The sequence below is a fragment of the Hibiscus syriacus genome, unplaced genomic scaffold, assembly GCF_006381635.1.
Source record: "Hibiscus syriacus cultivar Baekdansim isolate YM2019G1 unplaced genomic scaffold, ASM638163v2 tig00112281_pilon, whole genome shotgun sequence".
Classification (NCBI taxonomy): Eukaryota; Viridiplantae; Streptophyta; class Magnoliopsida; order Malvales; family Malvaceae; genus Hibiscus; species Hibiscus syriacus.
In genome coordinates this window covers 1,931,038-1,951,515 of record NW_024063292.1, presented here as the reverse complement: position 1 = coordinate 1,951,515, position 20,478 = coordinate 1,931,038, and the positions used below count along the sequence as shown (strand labels likewise).

Genomic DNA, 20,478 nt, shown 5'->3' with positions numbered 1-20,478 from the left:
AAATATTTTCTAGAACCAAACGAATCTCTAAATTTCAACATACATTCATCTTAATCGGTGAATGAGTAATTGACAGATATTCTACTGGTGAGTCAAAGATTGTTAAAATTTATTTGTAATAATTAAAAATGTTGATTTTTTAAAAAAATTATGAATTTTACTTTTAAAAGTTTAAAGAAATTGACTGATTTTTAACCGTTGTTATAATATAAATATTTAAATAATAATATTAAAAATACTAAATATCTAAATTTACTGAGAAATTTTTAAGTACCAAAATAAAAAAAAAGGTATAGATTGAGAATTTTTTATAATAAGTTTTTCATTGGATAAATGATTATTGAGATACTTCTTCGTCTCTTATAATTTCAATGTCAAAATAAACATAAGATCTATATATTATAATAAAACAAAATATATCACCGACACAATTTCTCTTTCTAGGAAACTGGTTGTACACTCATTATCACCTCACCTCACCTCACCTCACCTCATGTCTTTTGCTTAGGACTTGGTCTACTCTTTTGAAGATAAACAAAGTAGGTTTCCTTTTCTCAAAGTTTTTGCAGAGAGGGAGAAATGGAGAGAATAAGGGCTTGTTTGATTGCCTTGGCTCTTGCGAGCCTATGCTGCGTAGCCCCGGTTAGATCCAGTGCCTCTAATCATCGTTACAAAGCTGGAGATGAAGTTCCTCTCTACGCTAATAAAGTCGGTCCCTTCCACAATCCCAGGTTTTCTCTTCTTTCCCTTTTACCTCTTAATTTCCCAATTTATATTTTCCCTAACGTAATGTTTTTCTTTGATTAACAGTGAGACATACCGTTACTTTGATTTTCCATTCTGCTCCTCGGGTTCGTTTAATTGTTTTTCTTTTTTTAGTCTTCTTTTTTCCTTTTTGAGAGTTTAAGTTGAATTGATATAATGCTATGCAGCTCCCGTGAAGGAGAAGAAGGAAGCTTTGGGAGAAGTGTTGAATGGCGATCGGCTTGTGGACGCCCCTTACAAAATCGACTTCTTGAGTGAGAAAGATGCCGAAATTGCTTGCAAAAAGAAACTCACAAAGGAAGAAATTGCCAAATTCAGAACCGCCGTTTCTCAGGACTATTATTTCCAAATGTACTACGACGACCTTCCGATCTGGGGCTTCTTTGGCAAAGTTGATAAGGAAGGACAGGCGGATCCTAGAAACTACAAGTATTATCTCTTTAAGCATCTCGTATTTGAGATCCTTTACAATAAGAATCGTGTTATCGAGATTAATGTTCAATCTGATCCCAACGCTATTGTCGATCTAACTGGTGATGAACCGATCGACGTGGATTTCATGTATACTGTTAAATGGAAGGAAACAGACACTCCTTTTGAGAAACGGATGGAAAAGTACTCGATGTCATCTTCCTTGCCACACCATTTGGAGATCCACTGGTTTTCAATCATTAATTCATGTGTTACCGTTCTTTTATTGACTGGTTTCCTTGCCACCATTCTAATGCGAGTCCTTAAGAATGATTTCATTAAGTAAGAATCAATTTTCCTCCGTTTAAATGCATGAAAATCCGCATTCATTAATTCAAATTACATGGTTTTGTTTCTTGTTTAATAGGTATGCACATGATGAGGAATCAGCAGATGAGGAGGAGACTGGGTGGAAGTACATTCATGGGGATGTGTTCAGGTTTCCAAAGCATAAGTCTTTATTGGCAGCAGCTCTTGGTTCTGGCACCCAGCTTTTTACTCTGTGAGTTTTGGTCTTCTATTTAATGTTTAGTCTTTTGGGTTATTGCTTATGAGTTGGTGACTGACTTATTTAAGTCATTTCCAGTACAATTTTCATTTTTATCCTTGCTCTAGTTGGGGTATTTTATCCATATAATCGAGGAGCTTTGTTCACTGCTCTGGTTGTCATTTATGCCCTTACATCTGGAATTGCTGGATACACCGCATCCTCTTTCTATTGTCAACTAGAAGGAAAAAACTGGGTATGTAATTCTCGTCTCTCTTCCTGATTCCCAATCTATAATTTTTTAGTAGTTTAGAGATGTGATTGAGATTTTAGATTTTCAAGAATCCTTTTCTGGTTTATGGTAATCTTCATCCTATTGACTACATATGAATTGTCTATGTTGGTCAAACCTACTAAATTGTTTCTGTTCTATATTTGTTTATTTGTGTGTTTTCTTTTTCCTTTTTCCATATATTGAGAAGATGTAAGCCATTAGGGAGAATTCAACGGGAAACTTAAGAAATAGGGGAGAAAACCATAAGGAATGAATTAAGGGTGAAAATTTCTCATTCATTTTCCAAAATCCAATACAAATGTAAAAAAGCTATATATTTATTATTAGCTAAACCCTAAATAGACAAAATTACCAAATAAGCAAAATAGTAATAAATACATAACAGCCTAAATAACATAACTCTACATGAATGGCATTTAACTCATAAAGTACACTGCCCTTTTTCAATCGAATGTCCATATGACTGTTTAGAATATTTCAAAATATTGTCCTCTTTCTAAAATGAAAAAAAAGGGAATGTCCAAGACGAACATCAAATTATCCAAAGTGAAATTGGGATAGGAGACCACCTGGAATCGAAAGTCGAATAGTTCAACACTGTTGCAACGTGTAGTCCAACCAATATGGACTTTTCTTCATCTTTGAAAGGGGCCAATTACGTAGAATTTTCATTGTCATTAGGAGTCAATCAAGGTGTCAAATTAGCAGACCAACCAAGCGCACTAACCGTTTCAATAATTGAAAATTTTCAACCCATTACCGAACCAGTTGTTTCATCATCGCAAGGAGACAAAGTATCCGACCAATCAACCGCACCCACCGATTCAAATATTGAAAAAGAGCTACCTACTATCGAACCAGCTGTTCTAACCGTGGAAATAATTGCTGCCAACCACTCAATTCAAAAACGGGGCAGAGGAAGGCCAGCTAAGTCAAAAGCAACTTTCACCAGATCCAAAAACAGATTTGATGTCCTTAAAATAATAGACAAAAATCCTCCAATAATAGAATATCAAGATGGGAAAATTCGGTCGGCATCTCTAGCTATAGCAGGTTTGGTTAATGACCTCAAATCAAAAAAAGAAAATTCACCTAGACAATGCAAAAAGTCCAACATGTAATGGGGGGTGCAATGAGCCATCCTTTTCTATGATTATTAGCTTCTGGAATATCAGAGGATTTAACAATCATCTAAAATAAGAAAAAGTCCTGCAAAAGGCTATTTAAAATAAAGTTGACATTCTCTGTTTACTCAAGACCCGTGTCAAATTAGAGAATTCAGCGGAAATATTTAATTCCAAATTTACAGAATGGTATACCTGTTCAAATTATGACTTTGCTTCAAATGGGAGGATCTGGATCCTTTGGAAAAAGGTTTAGACATCTCCCTTTGTCAAGCTGCTGCTCAATCAGTTACTATCAAATGCACTTTTAAGAGTGTTCCCCTCATTATTACAGCTATCTATGCCAGTAATGATGGTGTAACTAGAAGACAACTCTGGCAACATCTACGCGACTTGGAAACATATTTCGGTTCTTTACCTTGGATATTAGGAGGAGACTACAACATTATCTTGCATTCGAAGGAAAATTCAGATTACGAGCTCACTGGTCCAATATTAACTCCAGACATGAAGGACTTCCAGGATGTCACTCATGATCTTCATCTCCAAGACCACTTTCTTTGGTCTTTCATTCAGATGGAGCAACAAGCAACAACAATCTTTTATTTCAAAGAAGCTTGATAGGGTGCTTATTAATCCCACATGGGTAAATACTTTCCATAACTCATTTGTGGAATTTCTTGCACCTGGCCCATCTGATCACTGTATGACTTTGGTTTGGATCAACAGGGAGGCTCAAGCGAATTGACCTAAACCATTCAAATTTTTCAATTTCTGGACTCTTCATCCTAATTTCTTTGTTTTAGAGGATTGTTAAATCATCTGATATTCCAGAAGCTAATAATCATAGAGAATGATGGCTTATTGTACCCCCATACAACATGTTGGACTTTTTGCATTGTCTAGGTGAATTTTCTTTTTTGATTTGAGGTCATTAGCTGTTGATAAAGAGTAAACAACATAGTGGAGAAGAAAAGGAACTCTTTTTATTATATATTGCAAATGGTGAAAATACATCTTTTTATAGGAAAAGTTAGGAGTAAGTTTTCTATTAGAAGTAAACTATTTAGTAGTTATCCTTATCTATCTAACTTTCTAAGAGTTAGTGTTATATTAAAATACTAACTTATCTATTGCATAACCTACACTCCCCCTCAAGTTGGGGAGTAAATGTTGAAAAAGACCCAACTTGGATATAATCTCATCAAAGGTAATTTTTGGAAGTGCTTTGGTGAGAATATATGCTAACTGATTCTTCGTTGAAATATAATTGAGCTTCACCGTTCCACCATTCACCTTTTCAGAGATGAAATGTTTGTCAATCTCCACATGCTTCGTTCGGTCATGATGAACTGGATTCTTTGCAATACTTATTGCAGATTTACTGTCACTTTGAAGTTCAAACCATTTGTTGGCACATAACCCAGCTCAGTTAACATTCTTTGAAGCCAAATTCCTTCGCAAATTCCAAGTGCCATTGCTCTAAATTCTACTTCTGCACTACTTCGAGAAACCACTGCCTATTTTTACTTCTCCAAGTAACCAGATTTACCCAAACAAATGAACAATAACCAGTTGTAGATCTTCTATCCGTTAATTCACCTGCCCAGCTTGAATCCGAAAAAATTCTTACTGTTCTATCATCACTCTTTCTAAAAATTAATCCATGTCTTGATGTCATTTTCAAGTATCTTAGAATTCTATTCACAGCTTCTAAATGTTCTCTTGGATCATTCGTATATTGACTCAATATACTGACAGGGAATGCAATATCAGGTTTAGTAAGTGATAGATAAATTAGTTTACCTACTAGCCTTTGATACTGTTCTTTGTTCACAGGACTTCCCAATTCTTCTCTTCTTAGCTTCAAATTTGCTTCCATGGGTGTTTCAGCCGGCTTACATCCCTTCATTCCAGTTTCTGATAGTAGATCAAGGATATATTTCCTTTGGTTGATCACTATTTCTTCTTTTGACCTTGCAATCTCCATGCCTAAAAAATATCGTAAAGTTCCCAAGTCTTTGGTTTCGAACTCCTTCGCCAGTAGCTTTTTCAATCTTTCTATCTCCATACAATCATCACCTGTTAGAATGATATCATCCACATAGACAATCAAAATTGTCTTTTTGTTGTTTGAAGATGTTTTGACAAATAAAGTGTGATCTGATTGACATTGCTTGTAACCATCTTGAATAATCACCTTTGTAAATCTGTCAAACCAGGCTCTTGGGGATTGCTTAAGTCCATACAAGGACTTTAGTAATCTACATGCTTTTCCTGTATTACTCTTCACACCCAGTGGAATTCGCATATATACTTCCTCCTCCAAGTTTTCGTTTAGAAATGCGTTTTTTATGTCTAACTGATGAAGCACCCAATTCTCATTAACTGCTAATGACAGTAACACTCTCACAGTGTTTAGTTTTGCTACCGGAGCAAACGTTTCATTATAATCAACTCAATCCTTTCGCCATTAATCTCGCCTTATATCTTTCAATGCTACCATCAGCTTTGTATTTTACCGTGAATACCCATTTGCAGCCGACTGGTTTTTTATCTTTCGGAAGATCAACTATAATCCAAGTATTGTTTTCCAGTGCTTTTAATTCCTCTTCTACTGCCTTTTTCCACTTGGGATCTTTCAATGCTTCTTCTACCGTTTCTGGAACAGTAATGCTATCTACACTTGCTGTAAAGTTCTTAAAACAAGGCGTTAGCTTTCCATATGCAACAAATCTCTCAATTGGATAATTTCTGCATTTTCTTACTCCTTCCTTTGAGCAATCGACAAGTCATTATCATCAATTAAAGCATTTAATTCAGTGGAATAACTCTGATTACCTTCTTCATTCTCCAAAGGATTCTCGTTCGGTTCCGGTTCATGACAGTGTCCATGCTGTGTGGGAGACTCGGGATTAGGTTCAGGGATTGATTTAGAAATTGGTTTTTGTCGTCTCTTGTAAATCTGTAACTCGGATTGAGGTATTTGAGGCGAAGTGATATGTTGATCATGCCGAGGTAAATGTGTTTCGGTGGACTGGTTTGGCAAGGATACATTTTGTGGGTTCGGTAGTGTTGTTTGGTCTGGCTGTAGCGATTTTGTAGGCTTATTCGACTGGTTTAATTGGTTTTACGGTGCTGGTTGATCAAAAAGAGCTGGCTGCAAATCAAGTGACGATTGTTGTGAGTCAATAAACTGATATTCATTATATGACTCCCCCTGAATAGCAGTTTTAAGGAAAAAAATGTGTTTTTTTCAAAGAAACGTCCATAGTAATAAAGAATTTCTTTGTACGAGGATAATAACACCGAAAGCCCTTTTGAGTCGATGAATAACCCAGAAACACACACCAAAATGCTCGAGGATCTAATTTGGACCTGAAAGGAACATTGTTATGAACAAACACAGTACAACAAAAAACTCTAAGGGGTAACAATGAAGTCATCGGTTTAAAATTGGGAAAAAACTGAAGAAAAACATCTCTCGGACACTTAAATTGTAACGGTTTACTAGGGAGACGGTTAATCAAATAAGTGGCAGTTAAAAGGGCTTCCCCCCAAAAATAGTTAGGAACATTTGTGGAAAAAAGTAGAGACCGAGTAACCTCAAGAAGATGCATGTTTTTTCGCTCAGTAATTCTATTTTGTTGAGGAGAATTGACACACGAAGTAAGATGAATAATCCCGGTTTCCTGAAAGAAAGAACTCAAACCATTGGCAAAATACTCACTACCATTGTTAGAATGAAACATTTGGATTGAACACTGAAATTGGGTTTCAACCATCTTATGGAACCGTTTAAATATTTCACAAGCTTCAGATTTGGTTTTCATGAGAAAGGTCCAGGTAGTACGAATGTGATCATCAATAAATGAAATAAACCACCAAAACCCATGTAAAGATGCGACCCGAGATGGTCCCCAAATATCACTATGGATCATGGTAAATGGTTTGGACGGTTTATATGAAGAAGGTAGATAAACACTCCTAGTTTGTTTAGCAAGTGGACAAATATCACAAGAAAAAATTTTTGGACTCTTATTGACAAACAAATGTGGAAACAATTTTGCAAGATAAAAGAAATTGGGATGTCCTAAACGAAAATGCAATAACATAACATCGGTTGAAGGTTCAAGTAAAGGAAATTGTTGTATAACATGGTAGGAAATTGATGGGTGGGAAAATAAAGTTGCTGGAAGTAGGTAAAGACCCCCACAAAGCCTAGCACTGCCAATCACTTTCCCCGAGCTAGAATCCTGAAATTCACAAAAATCAGAGTTAAATTTAGTGATACAACATAAATCGGCAGACAACTTGCTAATGGAGATAAGATTGCAAATGAGATTGGGAACATAAAGAACATGAGATATCAAAATGTCCTGATTTATTCGAATAGACCCATGACCAGCAACACCAGATAGAGAACCATCAACTGTTCGAATATGAGAGATAGACGAGTCGGCATGAAAAGTGTGAAAGAGCCGAAGATCACCTGTCATATGATCACTTGCACCAGAATCCACAACCCAAGTAGGAGTGGTGGATGTATTATCCAAAGTAGCAGAAGGAATTCTACCTGCAGGTACTGATTGGAAATGAGTGTTTAACTGACTAAAAAACTGCTGCAACTCTTCCATTTGTTTTTTAGTAAACGAACTTCCTTGTAAATCAGTATTCACAGCACAGTTTTCTTGAGTATCACGTTGTTGATGCTGTTTAGAAGACTTCCCATCAGTAGGCTTGCCATGTAATTTCCAACAGGAATCCCGCATATGGCCAACCTTCTTACAATAGTCACACCAAGGTCTCCCCTTCTTTGGCCGAGTAGTAGTTTGAGAGTGAGGGATATAATTGTCACCATTCAATCGGTGATAGGTGATAGAGGCTGAAGAAACATCAGAATGGGGTGAATTAATGAGGAATTCCGAAGTGACCTCCAATGAAGAAGTGGAATTCATGATCGACGGCTAGATTTAGGGTAAAAAAGAAAAAAAAATCGGCTAGATTTAGGTGAAGGATCGATCACCTAGCTGATACCATGTTGATAAAGAGTAAACAACATAGTGGAGAAGAAAAGGAATTCTTTTTATTATATATTGTGAATGGTGAAAATACATCTTTTTATAGGAAAAGTTAGGAGTAAGTTTTCTATTAGAAGTAAAATACTTAGTAGTTATCCTTATCTATCTAACTTTCTAAGAGTTAGTGTTATATTAAAATACTAGCTTATCTATTGCATAACCTACATTAGCCAAACCTGCTACAGCTAGAGATGCCGACCGAATTTTCCCATCTTGATCTTCTATTATTGGAGAATTTTCGTCTATTATTTTAAAGACAGCAAATTTGTTTTTGGATCCAGTGAAAGCTGCTTTTGACTTAGCTGGCCTTCCTCTGTCCCGTTTTTGAATTGAGTGGTTGGCAGCAATTATTTCTACGGTTGGAACAGCTGGTTTGATAGTGGGTAGCTCTTTTTCAATAATTGAATCGGTGGGTGCGGTTGATTGGTCGGATACTTTATCTCCTTACGTTGATGAAACAACCGGTTCGATAGTGGGTTGAAAATTTTCAATTATTAAAAAGGTTAGTGCGCTTGGTTGGTCTGCTAATTTGACACCTTGATTGGCTCCTTCATGAAAATTCCACGTATTTGGCCCCTTTCAAAGATGAAAAGTCCAAATTGGTTGGACTACAAGTTGCAACAGTGTTGAACTGTTTGGCTTTTGATTCCAGGCAGACTCCTTTCCCAATTTCACTTTGGATAATTTGATGTTCGTCTTGGACATTGCCAGAATGTGAACCCGATTGCTGCATTAATTCAATTCCTCCAATTGTTCCGGCAACTAAAGGCTTGTTCGGATACCACCCAAAATGTAAGAAGATTGGCCTCACTCACCTTTCTTTTGCAGATGACCTACTTATCTTCTGTAAAGGAATGCCTGGTCTTAAACTTAATGTTACCAAATGTAAACTTTAAATTGCTGGAATCAATTTCAGAAATCTTGAGCATATTTTGTCAGTGAGATACTTAGGGGTTCCTTTAGTCACAAGGAAACTCACTGAAAAGGACTGTGTCGCTCTTATTGAAAAGATCAAATCCGAGCTACATCACTGGTCGGGAAAGCACTTGAGCTACGTCGGCAGATTAGAACTTATTAGAGTTGTTCTCTTTAGTATTGCAAACTTCTAGTGCATGCAGTTATTTCTACCTCAGGCTATTGTTAATAGGATTGAACAACTTGCTCTAGATTTTTCTGGAAAGGTACTGATAAAGCCGCCACTGGAGTCGGAGTCAGTTAACAGAAAATCTGCGTAGCGAAATCTGAAGGACTCGGATTAAAAGATATTAAAACATGGAACAAAGCATGTATGATACAACTCATCAGGAACATCCTTGCGGGAGAGGGATCATTGTGGGTAGCTTGGATCAAAAGCTACGTTATTAGTGGATGATATAGCAAATTCCAGCTGGTGTATCAGGCTTTTACTTAAACTAAGGGCAGTTGCAATCCCTGTTTTATCTACAGGAGCTATGAAGACAAAAGATTTCTGGAAAGAACTACGGGTAAAAGGAGATAAAGTCGCATGGCATAAATTGATATGGTTTCCTCTACACATCCCCAAGTATAGCATTATAACATGGATGACGCTCCTGGATAGACTCTCAACTAGCTCCGAAAAATGGGAATCGTTACCGATGGTTCCTACATAATCTGCAATGAAGCTACGGAGACTAGGGACCACCTATTTAGTGAATGCTCTATGGTAGTTTCCTTATGGAAGGTTGTTTTGAATCTCTCCGGTTAAGCACCCTTACTTTACCTTGGATGAGCATGATAGACTGGGCCGGTGGTGCTTGGAAAGGTAAGTCTCTCCTCACTACTATCTTGAAACTTGCTTGGTGCACTTTAATCTATTCCCTATGGGAGGAAAGAAATAGAAGATTGTACCGAGGAAGCATAAGAAGTGGGAACGAAATTATGAGTTCAATTAAGGAGATTGTATGTATCTAATTAAAAGGAATGAATATAAATAGATTAGATAGTCTCAATACTTACGTTTGTAATAGTTGGGGTGTAGACCATTAAAATTTTGTTGTAAGTAGGTTGTTCATTATCCCAATGATGAGATTTTTTATGTAGCAGAATTCTGCAGATGCTAACTTTGGGTGGGGTAACTTTGGCCTTTACCTTACCAAAGCATGCTATCCTCATTTTAGAATGGTGACTAATTTGTGAATATCTTTTTGGTCAATTATAATGTTTATTTCTACCCCTTTTTCATGACAGGTGAGAAACTTATTACTGACGGGAAGCTTGTTTTGTGGACCTCTTTTTGTCACATTTTGCTTTCTAACACTGTCGCAATTGCTTATAAAGCCACTGCAGCATTGCCATTTGGAACCATTGTGGTGTTTTCTCATATGGGCTCTGGTCACATCTCCTTTATATTAGGAGGTGTTGCTGGAAAGAATAGCAAGGCGGAGTTCCAAGCCCCTTGTCGCACCACAAAATATCCTAGAGATCCCCCCATTGCCTTGGTACCGGAAAACTCTTCCTCAGATGGCAATGGCAGGATTCTTGCCATTCAGTGCTATCTATATTGAACTTTACTACTAATTTGCCAGTGTGTGGGGACATAGAATCTACACCATATACAACATCCTGTTTATTGTGTTTATCATTCTCTTGATTGTCACCGCCTTTTTTACCGTGGCTTTGACTTATTTTCAACTTGCTGCTGAAGACCATGAGTGGTGGTGGAGGTATGTTATTTGTAGCTTCTGGTATGCGTGTATATTCATGCATTCATAACTGGGCACAAGCAAAATTCTATGAATACAAGTGCATGGTTACTTGAAGAATATTTTAAAATTCTCATATGTCTTCTGATGAGCTTGAGTACTATTTGTTTGATTGTTGGTGCATGTGGTATTTGATTTTCAGCTATAGTTTGCATAATTATTGTGATATATTGCTCAATTGTTGATATCCTTTTCACAATTGTCCTTTTCTTATCCATTTGTAGATTAGGGGTGAGTAAACGGTTTAAACGGCTGGTTCGGTCCATTTTTTTAAACTGACTTAACCGACTATAATCTAAAAGAAACCGAAGCAACATAACTTCAGTCGGTTTGGTCAGTTAACTGAACTAATTGGGTTTTGGGTTGAGTTCGGGTAATTTAAATTATTAATTATATAATACATTTATCATATATTTGAAATAATATATAGGTTGATTTGTCGGTCGGTTCAGTTCACAATTTAAATACTGAAATAACTGACATAACTTCAGTCAGTAATGGATTGAGAGAATGGGATAGAGCCTGGGAGATTGAGGTAATGGACTTGAAAATAAATCTTTGTGCTTATCCTATACCTGATTTTAATATTCCCTTTCAAGATAGAGCAGGCATGATGTTGCATAACTTGTAACTGATATGCCTGACCCTAGAATAAGTTACCAAACAAACTATATACCTTGCTCACTGACAACGTTGCGTGTGTATGAATCACAATGTTATTTTTAAAATATGTGGCAACCACTTCGATATGGAAAAATTGTCTGCATGATTATCTCATGCTTCAAAGGTTTGTAGGAGTTTGTTTCTGGAATCTGAACTCATTTCGACAAGTATTTCACTATTTGTGCAAGATTCTCGCATGTTCAAAATAATATCACAGAACCAAGTTATCAATTTCTGGTCACTCATGGATCTCGTTTGTAAATTATTAGTATGAATTATTTGATGACCACTGTCATTAATATAGCATCTCAGGCACGCCACATCAATCAGTGTCTTAACTTTCTCATTGATATGTTAGGTCCTTCCTTTGTGGCGGGTCAACTGGATTGTTCATATATGCCTACTGTTTGTATTACTACAATGCACGATCGGACAGTCAGGCTTCATGCAAACCTCATTCTTCTTTGGGTACATGGCTTGTGTTGCTATGGCTTCTTCCTCATGCTTGGGACTATTGGCTTCCATGCATCTGTTCTTTGTTCGTCACATTACCACTCTATTAAGTGCGAGTAAAGGAAGTCACAATGTTTGCCTGTCAAAAGAGGTAATGCTTATTATTTTGCGCAATAATAGGAAGCGAGGTATAGTTTTATGGAGAGATTTCACTATAATTGTCGGTGGCTATTTTCATATCACAGAGGGAGCTGATTGGGACATTGTGCACTGCTTCAAAGCAGCACAGAAAGTGCAAATGTTGCTGGGATAGGTATTGTATGACTATTGCAAAGTCTTAATGAAATATGGATCTTCTAAACCTACAGATTACCACAACTAATAGAAACTTGTATTTTTTTTTCTCATTATACTGACTAAAAACTAAAGCATTTTCTTGTTTTGTTCCTTACAAATTTGTTCTCTCCAGATTAGTATGAATCTAGTAGAGTAAAGTTTTCTTACGGATAATGCTAGAGGAATCCAACAAATCACTTGGACATGAGTCATTAGGCATGAACAAAAAAAGCTGTCTCGTCAGCCTGATAATATTAATGGATTGCTCTTCTTATGCTTTGTTTCATAAGTTGGAAAGATTATTTTAATAAAAGATAGGTTTAATATAATATATATATTGTCAGCCTGGTTGACAATAACGTGTTTTCTTTCATGCATTGGTTGATAGAATTGAAAACTAGAAAAATAAAAAATTAATATTTTTTGAAAAATGGACACTTGTCCATTGTTGAAATGATTGGCATTTGAATGTAAGATGTACAGTTTCATTTCTTTTCAAGGAAAACCACTTCAGATAGCATTAAATTTTTCCACGGTCGTTTACGTTATTGAACTTTAACTTTATCAATTATGATTGAATTTAGCTTTACATAATTATATCATTCTGTAAGTCAATAACAGAATGATACTGTTAGAATCAAATCATACATATGAAAAATTAATCAGGATTTAATCATATCAAATTAAGAAGAATAAAAAATAACACGAAAGCATACTTGAATTAATTAATAAGTTGAAATTTTAAATCTTCTTTGGTTGTGATATTTTAAGAAGATATAATTCTTATGAACGTAAATCTTTGACAATTTAAGAAAAGTACGAAATTATTTATTTCTTGAGGACCACAACTCCTTTATAGTTAATTTACGAATCATTTATGTATTTATTTATAATTTTGTTTCTTATTAAATATAAATAAAACTTAATAGCATTTACATTTTTATTTTCATGACACTTTAATTTATGACTTATAACATAATTTGTCACTTTGATAATAATATACATTATAATGTGTCAATACTATATATTTAATCCAACAATCTCCTACTGGGCAACATATGTTTAGTAATAATTGTATAATCTTATGAGTTCAAAATTGTTATCATGCAATAGATATTCTATAACAATCTTGTCCATCAATTATATCCATATAGGATTAAAGATACATTTACCATCAATCATGATTAGAACCATCAATGGTCACATATACAAACATAGTCAAATGACATAGATCAATCATGCAGCGTAGCATGAATTACATGCAATGTGAACCATACAGGTCTATTTTAAATTGATCCTCTTTAAACATTTGTGAGATCAAATTTTACCAAAATCAGAGTGTGGATAAACCAAAGTAAACTTTCTTTCTATAGAAAATAACTTTATCATAAACATCCCTAACTAAAGTAACTAAATTGTGTTATAACAAACGAACATTAAAATTACAATCTCCTACTAAAACTAAATATCCTTAAATAATATTAGACCCATATGAGTAGTGTGCTCATGAAATACCTAGGGTGATAGTTCATTAGTAAGCACATAATAATGGTTTGTATAATATGCTATGAACATAATCACTTTGAATTTTCTTTAACAACAAAAACCATAATGCCTATGTGTTTAGACTTAAGATGTTTCTATTATATATGGATAAGGGAATGCACTGGTTGTCACATAATAATCTAAGTGGTATTTCTTATCGATCCATAATTAGCAGTTTATGCGACAAAATTTTGCATTCATATTCCAATAAGTCGGAGTCCATAAACATGATGATCTCTTACTTACTATGTAATACCCAAATAATAGGTAAGTGATTAAATTGAAGGGAATTAAAAACTTGGAAGACTAAATGATTAATTGATAAAGATGAGAATGAGTTGGGAATAGTAATTAGACTAAATTGTAGTGATGAAGATTAAAAAGGGCATTTTTGGGTATTTAGAATAAAATGAATTTAAAATTAATTTATATGGTATATTAAGTAGAGAAATAAGGAGAAAAGGAAAAAAGAAAAGAAAGTCAGCAATCTCTTCTTATTCATCTTTCACGTAAGAAGCCTTCAACCCTAGCTAAAGGTGAGATTTCAATTGATGGTATCATTTTATTTAGGTTGGTTATTGAAGATTGGAGTATAATAGAAGATTAAGGAAGGATTAAATGATATAAACTAAGAATGGTGGAAATAATGGAGATTTTATAAAATAGGTTTTGAAATCATATGCTAGTATATTGGTGTTTATTGATGATTATTAGTAGTTTTGACTTGTCAAAGTAGTAAATAAGAGATTAGAAGCATTGGTTGAGTTTAAAAAACAAGTTAGAAATTTTGGTGTGATTTTGGAATCTAATGATCTTGAGGGGTACAGATGTTTAAGTACTAAAATGAAGGAATGTTAGCATGGATAGTTAAAGAGAGTTGGATAGTATTGTATGGTGTAAATACAAGTAAATTTATCCCATTTATGAATAATGGGTTAAAAAACTGGAAAATCTGGGCAAGGGTATTGGTACTGATAGAACAGTATCGATACTATAGGTTAAAATGGGATGAATAGTAGTGTAGTATCGATACTGATTCAATCAGTATCGATACCTACGAGGTAGTATCGATACCATGTAAGGGTATCGATACCAGACAACATCGAATCTAAAATCAGTATCGATATTGTAAGCGGGTATCGGTACCATAGTAGGATAGTATGATACCATGATAAGGGTATCGATACCAGGAAACATCGAATTTAAAATTGGTATCGATACTAGAAGGGGGTATCAGTACCATAATATAATTATTGGTACCAGGGTAGTAGATTGATACTATTAAGCTTAGAACGACCAATTAGGTTAAAATTGATATAGAAATTGAGATAATGGTATGTTAGGTGTACTTAATGGATAATTGTGTAGATCGGAACCAAGTTTTGAATCTAGCAAGAAAAGGGATAAAGATAAAGTTGTCGATTAGTCAGAAGTCTCTATACTTATTAGCGAGGACTATCAGGTGAGTACTTTAATATAAGTATGTGATATGATGAATATTCAATTTAGTATGCTTAAATAATATATATATATATATATATATATGTTTATAATGGTGATTATGATATCTTCATATGTATGGAAAGAATATTATAAATGAGTTTTAAAGTATGTAAAAATGCATGAAATGATGCCATAATTAAAATGCATGAAGGATGCATTAAGGCATGAAAGGATGCCATTAAAATGCATGAAAGGATGCATTAAGGCATGAAAGGATCCCATAATTAAAATGCATGAAATGATGCATTAAGGCATTAAAGGATGTATTAAGGCATGAAAGGATTTATTAAGGCATGAAAGGATGCCATAATAAAATGCATGAAATGATCATTAAGGCATGAAGGGATGCCATAATTAAAATGCATGAAAGGATGCATTAAGGAATGAAGGGATGCCATAATTAAAATGCATGAAAGGATGTATTAAGGCATGAAAGGATGACATAATTAAAAATGCATGAAATGATGTATTAAGGCATGAAGTATGCCACAATTAAAATACATGAAAGGATGTATTAAGGCATGAAAGGATGCCATAATAAAATTCATGAAAGGATGCATTAAGGCATGAAAGGATGCCATAATTAAAATGCATGAAATGATGCATTAAGGCATGAAAGGATGCCATAATTTAAATGTATATGGATGTATTAATACGTGGAAAGAGACAAAAATTGAAGTTTAACTAGAGAAGTATGTTGGACATACTAAAATTGGTTATGAGGATAAAATGACCAAGGTGTGGTTATGATAAGAAGGACTTCATAATTTCTATGATGTATAACTTAGTTTGAAATCAAATAACTATGAGATACTATGTATCTTTAATGTTCTTTACTATGTTATATCTCACTAAGTAGTTGCTTAACGTGTTGTTTCTCATGCGTAGGTAAAAGCAAGATTAACTGAGTAAGGAGTGCCTTTTGTAGCTGTGGTGATCATCAACTATGGTGGACTTATCCGTAACACTAAGAAATTCTAGTTTATTTTGGAAAAACTTCATTCGCATGTAATCACAATATTTAAATGTTTTTAATTTTAATTAAGTAGAACTTATAACAGTTTGCAATCAATGTTTTGTCTTATACTAAAATGTTATGTTTAAAAAAACAAAGAGAAAAAATATTTTCGGGATTTTCAAAAGAACTATTTTAAAAGTAATGTGACATCTATATCTCGTGTACGGGAGGGTATACGGGGATGGGTGTTACATTTATTGGTATCAGTGCTATAGGTTTAGCTGATCCCTTGGCCAAAACCAGTATTAATTTTAAAGTAAAAAAGGGATTACATGCTATATATTGTCAATGTTACTAGTATGGTGTCATTTTAGCAAAATTGATGACACTCCTTACTAATCGAAATGTTATTATTTTGTATGTTATTATAGATGTCAGAATCTTTGAATTCACGAAGAACTGGGGGACATGAGATGCAAGAATGAACTGATAGTGAGAGCATAAGGCAAATAGTGAACAACCTATCCCCTCTGAAAATACTAGTGCACCTACACCTCAAGGGATTCAGGTGCCTGATTTTGGAACTTTTATGCAAGCCCTTGACATCATACTGACTCGGTTTCAACCTCCCCCTGCTCCTCTGACACCGAGAATGTTAATCCCAAAGGAGCTAAAGAGCTTGGGAGCTCCAAAGTTTCATGGAGAAGAGATGGAGGATCTCATGGAGGCTGACTTGTGGTTGAATGATGTTCTATTAATGCTTGAGAGTCTTCAATGGATGGATACAGAAAAGTTGGGAGGATCTGTCTCTTTACTTAGAGGATCAGCTCGAGTATGGTAGGCAAATACTACGATGTATGCACCACCGGAGCAAGTGACTTGGCAATTTTTCCTGGAGAAAATCAAGAACAAGTACGTGGGGGAATAATTCAAAAGGGAAATGTTGCTAAGTTTCTTAATCTAAAGCAAGGTGATCGAGCTATACATGAATTCGAGGCTGAGTACAATAAGTTACGTTTTGTTATTGAAGTCGTTCCAAATGACAATGCAAGACGTGATTGGTTCATAGAGGCCTAAGCTGAAAGAGATGATGGGCCTTGAACTTGTCGAGTCTACAAGAAGTCATAAACAGAGCTAAAGCTATTGAAAGAGCTCAAGAGGAGACGTTAGTTGTAGAGCAAAGTGTTCAGACAGGGAAAAGAGTGGGAATGCCTTCCACTCCCCATCATGTTAAAAGAGGCAAGGGTTCGAGTTCCAGATTTTCAGATAGAGATAGTTTTAAAGAAGCTTCACAGAAAAATAGACAATCTCAGTCTTTTACTGTGAGCTGGGTAGAACAACAGGAAAGAGAATTCCATGTCAGACATGTGGTAAGTTGCACAGTGGAGCATGCAGACTACTCAGTGGAGCTTGTTTCCAATGTGGCGAGTCTGGTCACTTCGCTCGAAACTGTCCTAAGAAATCTAAAAGATCAGTAGCAGCCTCAATTAAAAGAAGATGAAAGGGTAGACCTAGGGACAAACGAATTCAGTACAGAGACAAGAGACTCGGGGAGTCGCTAGAATTTACAATATTAAGACTAATGAGGATCTGGATGACCCTGAAATTAACATATATTTTTTATCTTTTTAATGAGCCTATATTGGTTTTAGTTGATCCTAGTTCTACACACTCATATTATTACCAAATTGGCTAAAATTAGGGGGATCCCTTTAGAACCAATTGTGAGTGAGATGATAGCGGTAAACCCCATGGATCACAGTGCAAGATTTACTACAATATGTAGAAAATGCCTTATAAAGATCCAAGAGATTATATTTCCGACAAACTTGATGGAGTTGCCATTTGATGAATTTGAAATTATTCTGGGCATGGATTGGTTGTCTTCACATTATGGATGGGTTGATTGTAGAAAGAAACGCTTGTTTTTAAATGATGCCAAAGATTCAGAAATCATAGTGATCGGTGACATAATGAAATTACCATCAAATGTGATATCAGCCATGACTGCCAAAGATGATGTTAAAAGGATGTATAGCTTTTCGCCAATGTGATAGACACTCGAGTTCCGAAAGTTAAAGTAAATGATATTCCCACTGTTAGAGAATTTCTGGACGTTTTTCCCGATGAGTTACCAGGATTGCCTCCAAATCATGAGGTAGAGTTCAGGATTGAGATTTACCCGGGTACCAGACCTATTTCGATGGCTCCATATAGAATGGCTCCGACTGAATTGAGGGAATTAAAAGTCCAACTGCAAGAACTACTCGATAAGGGGTTTGTAAGACCCAAGTTTCTCCTTGGGGAGCACTGGTGTTGTTTGTAAAAAATAGGACGGGTCTATGCGATTATGTTGATTACCGTCAGTTAAATAATGTCACAATAAAGAACAAGTATCCTCTTTCGAGGATTGATGATTTGTTCAATCAATTGAAAGGAGTAGCGATGTTTTCTAAGATAGATCTAAGGTCGGGGTATCATCAATTAAAGATTAAAGAAGATTATATCTCAAAGACAACTTTCCAGACTCGGTATGGGCACTATAAATTTGTAGTGATGCCATTGGTTTGACTAATGCACCAGCGACATTCATGGATTTGATGAACCGAGTATTCTAACCATATCTGGACCAATTTATGGTGATATTTATATATGATATCTTAGTATATTCCAAGTCAAGAGGAGAGCATGATGCTCATCTTCGAGTAGTTCTTCAGACACTTCGCGAGAAGAAGTTGTATGCCAAATTGACAAAGTGCGAATTTTGGTTACCCGAAGTTATTTCCTGGGTCATATAGCCTCTACCGAAGGCATAAGAGTAGATCCAAGAAAGATTCAAGCTATAGTAGATTGGCAACCTCCAAAAAATATTTTTGAGGTTCAGATTTTCTTAGGACTTGCTGGTTATTATAGACGGTTTGTGAAGAACTTCTTGATGTTAGTTTGCCGCTAACTAAATTGTTACGAAATGATATGCCATTTTTCTGAACGGAGAAATGTCAGAAAACTTTGAAAGGCTCAAGAGAATAGTAACAGAGGCCCCTATACTTGTATAACCGGAGTTAAGAAAAGACTATGTCATGTTTAGTGAGCATCCCAAAATAGACTGGGTGTGTGCTGATGCAAGATGAAAAGGTTGTAGGTTATGCTTCAAGATAGTGTAAAAACCATGAGAAAATTATATAACGCACGATTTAATTGGCGGCAGTTGTGTTTGCACTGAAAATCTAGTGTCATTATCTGTATGGTGAGTAGTGCCATATTTATACAAATCACAAGTAAAGTATTTATTGACTCAAAGAATTGAACTTGAGGCAAAGAAGATGGATTGATCTTCTAAAGGATTACGATCTAATTATCGATTATCATTCGGGAAAGACGAATGTTATAGCAGATGCATTAAGCCAGAAGATTTTTGTATCTTACAGGTCTTGGATGCACATATGTCATTAAATGATGATGATGTTTTAATTGTTGAGCTTAAGTTAAAGTCGATGTTTTTTGATCGGATTAAAGAGCTACAAAATCAAGATGAGAAATGCTTGACAAGAATGGCACAGGTCGAAAAGAATGAAATCAAAGACTTCGAAATAAGAGTGGATGGATGTCTATACTATAAGGGAAGACTTTGTATTCCCGATGATGATGATTTGAGGAATGATATTCTGTATGAGTCGTTACTTCAGAGCTGTAACAAGACTTGAAGAGTCGTTACTGGTGGCCTGACATGAAAAGAGTTGTAACGAGTTCGTTGTTAAATGTATGATGTGTCAGCAAGTGAAAGCTGAACATCAAGTGACATCGGGTTACTTCAGCCAATAACCACTCCTGAGTGGAAATGGGAGCGGGTTACAATGGATTTCGTTTCGAGCTATCTTTGTCATCGGGTAAAAAGGACTCGATATGGGTAATAGTAGACCGATTGACCAAGATGACTCATTTTATCCCAGTTCGAGTAGATTACTCGATGAATAAGTTTATAGAGTTGTATATAAAGGAGATAGTTAGACTGCATGGAGTGCTAATATCAATAGTGTCCGATCGAGACCCAAGATTTCTTTTAGATTTTGGAAG

The 20,478-nt window shown here is 35.4% G+C and overlaps 1 pseudogene; it reads left to right on the top strand.

Moving 5' to 3' along the window:
* Positions 1-490: 490 nt before the first annotated feature.
* Positions 491-20,478, top strand: part of LOC120177117 — a 46,350-nt pseudogene continuing 26,362 nt past the window's right edge.